Here is a 6,860-nt window from a genome sequence, read left to right on the forward strand (position 1 = left end):
TACTGGAGGAGTTTCAGGGTGCAAGTGTGGGGGCTCTTTCTGTCTACCGGTGCAGTAGAGAAGTAAACGGTTTGCGGGTAGTGGCAGAATCAGTCGTAACAACTTTTGCTGGCTCCTCCTGTCCTTCTGAGCTCAAGGTCTGGCCGACAATGTACCGTGTGGACCCTCTGCAGCCCCGTCCTCTCCAATGCAGCAACAGCTGGCGGTTCGGTCACAGCTGTAAGACGTGTAAATCGTCGACCCCCTGCCGTGTTTGTGGAGAAGGTCATTCGGCTGACAACTCAGCCTCTGAGCAGCCCCAGTGTTGCGTCTGCAACTCGCACCACTCAAGTGATGATGTCAACTGGTCGAAACAAGCCGGCGAACAAAGCCTGTTAGATATAATCCAGGTGAAGATAAGCTCTAGAGCGTATGCATATGCACTTCTGGACCGGAAGACTAATTCACACGCTAGACGTGCGCGATCTTCTGTTGGAGATCTCGAGTGAAGTGTAACTGCTTCAATAGTGTGCACAGTATAACAGGCTCCTTCTGTGGTCGTCGAGCAAGTGCTGTGCACATTTACCTAGGCTTTATGTCAACTTGTTACAGGCCAATCTGCGCCTTCTCAATCATCTCTTCCGGCGGCGACGTCTGCATCTCTCCCAAACTGTTTTGCAAGTACTAGTCGCGCCGTGTCGCCTCCTGACGCATCCGAAGTGTCGCCTCCCACCAGCGCTCCCGGCAGTGTCTCTCGCGTAGATATCTGTACCGCAGATGATGAAATGCTCTGCCCTTTTTAGAAGCGTCGAGTTTCTCCGTCACCCTCGAAGGCAGTTGTTCCGCAATCCAAAACAAAGATAGGACCCCCCAAAGTAATCCCCCAGTCTCATGTGCCGAAAGAGGTTGTCGCTGTCTCTTTTATCATTCAATAATCATGGGGAATCTTGAAGTTCTTCAGTGGAATTGCCGCTCTCAACTTTCTTCCCTTCTGGATCTTGCACTACTTTTTAATAAACATTTTCCATGGATTGTAATTTTGCAACAAACGTGGCTCTCTCCAGTTAAATCATTTTCAGTGAAAAAAATTTCGTGTTTTCAGAGTTGATCGCATTAACGGCAGGGGCGGCGGGTTAGCAACCATGGTCTCTAAGAATGCGTCACCGGTCCTCTATATCGCAGATAATTATGCTCCCTGACTGTGAACTGCTGGCGGTCTACATCTCCCTTCCACAGCTCGATACGATAATGGTATTGGAGTGCTTTTACTATGGTTCATGCGATAAATCGAACGTGAAATGCAAGATGCGATTGCTCAGGCCGGGAATATGTATTACGTGTGACATGTTTTCTTCAGATGATGTTAGTACAAGATGTAAACAGGCAGAGAGGCTACATACTACAGGCCCCGCCTTCTAAAGAACGGGTCCTCGAGCCATGGTCTCGTGTTATACGAGTTACAAAACCAGTCTTCTAAATGCACTGGTTTATTCTGGATACTCAAAAAGCGTTACATTTGACGACATTACAATTTTAGTATAAACATACTTTAAACTCTTCGTGTCTAAGAAGCAAAGGACCATACAAACATTCTCACAACAAGCTAACAATTTAAAATTTAAAGAAGGAATGTGCACTTTTCATACATCTTTCAGGAATATAAACGAAAACGCAAACAGGAGTCAAAGGGCAGAAGCTGCAATGGCAAAGAGGCAACATAGGGAACTGTTGGCCAATTGTATGGAAGGGACTAATTTGAGCTTATGAACTGCGGCAGCTTGCAAAAAGCTGGCGTGTTTTACTATGATGAAGTTCACTGTCCTTCACTTTATGCAAAGCATACCACACAATCCAGAATATGTTTCTCCGCACAGTAGGCCTCTGAGTAGAGTCGTCTGCGATGTCACTGAGCTTTGTTTGGGGGATGAGCTCTTTGAGCCCATGGAGGAATGTTGTCTGATTTAATCGAGCTTGCCCATTTTTTACCTGAGGTACGCTTTGACGTGAAGGAGACACGAAAACAGTCTCTCAGCTGTTCATGACGTGACTGGAATAGTAAAAGCAATTTCTACAAGCTTAACCGCCTCGGGCAAAAGATCTCGCAGCTGATCACCGTTGTCGCCAGAAAGCGTCTCAAGAACGTCCTGAAATGTATTCAAGGGTGTTTTGCGCTGACTTGCAATATCTCTGAGCATACTACGGTGAAGGTTCATCCGTTGAGGCACAATGTCGTGCGCGTAGTATTTGAACAGGCACGTACGTGCTTTCACCATTTCCTCTCAAAAACTGCTCAATCTCTGCCATGTGCTGTCACATACCTGGTGGATACATGTAGTTTCGCGAGGAATGTACCGTGTCCACCACCTCGTAGAACTGCTGACGGTACATGTCCTCGAACGAAGGAAATACGTGAGATAGAGATCCGTCGTCATATCGTCGTGGAGGCTTCGTTTGCGTTGTCGTTGTTGTTCAGAAGGGTTGAAATGCGGGCCAGTTGGTACATTGTAAACTGAGAAAAAACCAGTCACAGTCGTTGTGGTGTGTACTCTCTTCTTGTCCGTCGTCTTGTGTGACTGGTTTTTTCTCGTTGTTGTTGTTTACCTTAGTAAACATGGCACATACTACCCACGTGGAGGAACTGGACAAGGTACGTTGGCGAATGCCAATGACGTATTTGCGCGGTGAAAAAAGACATTTTAAAGAAAATAAAAAAAATTTGAAGTACCAGGAATAGAATAAAATGCATTTTTCGGACGTTAGGCAAAATTTTATATAGAATTAACAAGGTAACCGAGCAGCTGCAAAAATGTAATCATGAAGGTGGCTGCAAACACAACTTAACGAGAATCCCGTGGCTTTCGCGCCGAAAGAATTGGTAGAGGTAAAGGGAGTCCTGACCTCGAAATAGGGACTTCCAAATACTGTTTTCTCTGAAATGCGAACCGCCGGCAAGAGAGGGGAAAATGATGTATTGTTTCAGCTTCTCCACAAGAGTCATAAAAGTTTGTCGTAGCGAACCCGCATCTGCATGAGTACAAATTTAGCTGGTGGATTCTGCATCGCAGAAGCGCCATTGGCATCTCACACAGCCTTGACGTACACTGCCGGACATTCCATGGGTGCTTTAAGTGCTGAAATCCACGGTATTCAGCAAAGGATCACCGAAGCTGGCTTATATATGTTGGAACCGCTGGAAACGGGAAGTCTCCAACGGAATGAGGTGCGATAGGGGATAGATTACAGGGGCATTGAGAGCTGACGTTGCCAATAAATCAGCCACCTCGTTGAAATAGATTCCCGAATGAACAGGTACCCAGACAAAGCGGACCTCCTTTACTGTGCGCGGAACAAAGAAACCTAGGGGAACGCATCAATATAGAGTTGCCGTAAGTTTGGAGCGAGACTAAAACTGAAAGGCAGTTTGCAAGGATAGGTGCCAGTGCTGCATGCCTCGGAATTTTGGGAAAACGCAAACCAATAGCCAAAAACTCTGCAAATAAAACAGGAGTATAATCAGGGGATAAGAACGGAATAGCTCCACGCCAGATCCTGCGAATACACTATATCCCAATAGCCGGCTTCTCACAGCTCCCGGGGCCATCAGTGGAGAGAAAAGTATAGTAAGGAAAATTCTGTAGGTTTTCAGCAAGAAGACCAGTCATATTTGCGGGCATGTGTTTCACGTGTGAAGTTAAAATATAGTCTTCAACTCGTTGCAAAGAGGTCAGATAGACCTGAAGCAGGGCTAACAGGTTCTGCGCGAACCTAACTTGCGGAAGCTGATAACATGGCCAATGGTTAGTGAAAAAACAGGTGTGGTTTGGATTTAAAAATTAGAGAATTAACACCGGGGGCCGGATGAAAGGACCTCAGCAAAGTAAGCACCCTGAGAAGTTGGAAATGGGAATATAGATCGGGGATACGGGCTTTCAGATAAAGGAGAGCGTTTGCAGCTGATTTTGGGAGTCCGAAGCAGAACCGTAAGGCATGCCTTTCCAGCAAGGCTAAGGGTTGCAGCAAATAGTTTGTGCTACCAGAGAACAGGACGCAACAGAATTCAAGAATCGGTCTCATATAAGCCTTACAGAGAAACAGTAACGTGTCGCGACACATGCCAATGTTTTTATTGCCTACTGGTGTCAACGGGGCCAGAGCACGTTCCCCTTACATTATTGCTTATATGCTGGCGCCAGTCCAAATTTGGCTCGTATGTACCACCTAGGTATTTAGCCGGCTCCACCTGCGGAATCGGGCTGGAGCGGTAGACTAGTGAGATGTACAAAGGGGTGTCTGGCGGAAATACCAGCACGCCACACTTGCTGACATTAAGTGATAAATTAATTTGGTCCGATCAAACTTCTAGAGCATTCAGGTATGCCTGCAAAGACTGGTAAAGAGCCCGAATATTCTTTGCTGAGGCGAAAAAAGCTATATTGCCTGCGTATACAATAACTGTAATGTTTGGATGAATGGGGATGTCCCGAAACTATATATTAAAAAGCAGCGGTGACAGAACAGATCTTTGCGGCACACATCTTCAATGAACATGGGTACTAGAACAGAAAGATCCATCTGTACAGAAGAAAAAACATTCTTTTAGGAATTCACGAACGCAGGCATAAATGTAGTGCGGTGGATGTAGCCGAGCAAGTTTGTTAAGAAGGACCGTGTGTTCCACGCTGTCATAGGCCTTACCAACATCAAGTATCACCAAGGCCGAAACTGCCCTCTTGGGCATGGAAAGTCGGATTCGGCTTTCTAGACCCACATGCGCGCACCACATGGAACAACCGCGACGAATGCCAATCTGTGGGGACCTGAGGCTTTTAACGTCATGAACATGCTTTGTGAGGCGCCTGTGCACTACTTTTGCTATCAGCTTTACTAAATTTGAGGTTAAAGCAATTGCCCGCTTATTGTCTAATTGAAGTCCATACCCTGAATTTTTCGAAATTAAAATTATTATCGCAATCTTCCAGCGGTGAGGAATCCACGTTTCTTCCGTGGAAGATATACAAAAGGAGTTGTGAAGTCAACCGCTAAAGTCTTCAACATGCCCACAGTGACCCCATCAGATCCCGGGGTGGCGCACTGCATTGAGGGCACAATTGGCATGAGTTCCGACACGTCCGCCTCAGTGTAGTCTGAGCGGGGGGTGAGCGTGTGTAAAGGTTCCGCGTTTTGCATCTGGAAACATAAAGCCAGCCCCTGAGCTATACGTTCAAGGTTTTGCTTAGCCTCCTGAGGAGACAACACTACTGACTTTGTGTGGTTGGAGACCAGTCAGCTCTTATTCAGGAATCGATATAGAGTCTTCCTATTCTGCGGACTTGAGAGATACGTATTGGAGCAGGCCTGTGACTCAAGCAATGTCAGAGTACATGCAGACAATGCATCTACGGCCAAGAAGTTGCACCTCAGAGATCTGTAAATAGTTGGTGGTTAGAGACTTTAACTCCTTCTGAAGAACTTTAGAGCTTATAATCTTCATCAGTGCCTCACCAATCGGTACGAGAGCCACAGGACTGACCTCAATTCCATTTCTCTGAAGAGAGTCTAGCGGCAAGCTTTGGATGGGCAAGCTGGCAAACCAGGCTGCCGACCCTCCCTCCGAGGAGGTCAGCGACATACCTGAGCCAAAGGCGCCCTCAAATGCACATTATCCGCGCCTACAGACTTAACCTTAAACCTACCCCCCCCCCCCCCCTCCCCGTGCAACGGCCTCACCAGGGATGAACACGCAGGCACCACCAAGATGATGATGATGTCCTCAGGCTTAATGGCACGTACCCACTGCGGGGGATTGGCCAGGGTGCATAATGGATACAAACGTATGCATGTACAAGGAGTGCATTATTTGAATAATTTTGGGACTTAAAGCTAGAATTGGTGCAAAAGGAAAGATACGGAAATGAAAAAGTAGTGAATTCACATTCTAGCAGAGGAATCTACCAGATGAAATCATATAAGAACGGTAAACTGGACTAGTTGATAGGAATTCATACTGAAAACTGCGCAAAAAACGAAGGCACAGAACGAGCAGGCACGACACGTCACGTGTTTTTGTGCTTGTCTCACTGTGGGCATAAGATACTTATATAGGCCTTTTCATGTGAATAAAAATTCAGTTGATAGTCTGCGCCCGTGTCGTGCCTTCTCGTTCTGTGTCTTCGTTTTTTGCGCAGTTTTCAGTATGAAATTATATAATCGTGAATATAATCGCACACTGGTTTCAGTGCATATCCCTTGGCGCTTGATCCGAAGGAGAGGAGAATGGAAATAGATAGAGGAAGCCCGAGTCGATCGTGAGGGATCTCCAATTAAATTCTACGGAGAGTAGCGAGCCGCTGGCAGAAGAGGAAAGGGACACGCCAGCCAAGCTTTTGTTGTTGTTGTAGCCTTTGAGAGAATGGCACATACCCACACTGGGGGATCGGCCAAGAATCGGGAGGTAAAGGTTGGTATTCACCTGTACATTGTAAAGACAAAAGAAAAGCACACGGGAGAGGAACACCGGGGGAGTCTACCACAAGGAGGGCAGGGAGAGGATGAAAAAAATAATAACAATCATATATATATATATATATATATATATGTATATATATATATATATATATATATATATATATAGCGAAGTATACGTTTCGTTAAAGGAAACAATTTTTCGACTCGTCGTTTCGATCGGAAGACCGATCTTGTTTCCTTAAACGAAGCGTATACTTCTCGCTATATATATACTCTTGTAAGCAGTCAAGCACTTCAAGCTTTCGCAACCTATATATATATATATATATATATATATATATATATATATATATAGTTGCAGGAGGTCTTGTCGTTCAATGGGCCAGGAAGACTTGTAATTGCAAGGCTGTGACCCC

Source organism: Amblyomma mixtum, chromosome 4, assembly GCF_055824585.1.
Source record: "Amblyomma mixtum isolate Tamu chromosome 4, ASM5582458v1, whole genome shotgun sequence".
Classification (NCBI taxonomy): Eukaryota; Metazoa; Arthropoda; class Arachnida; order Ixodida; family Ixodidae; genus Amblyomma; species Amblyomma mixtum.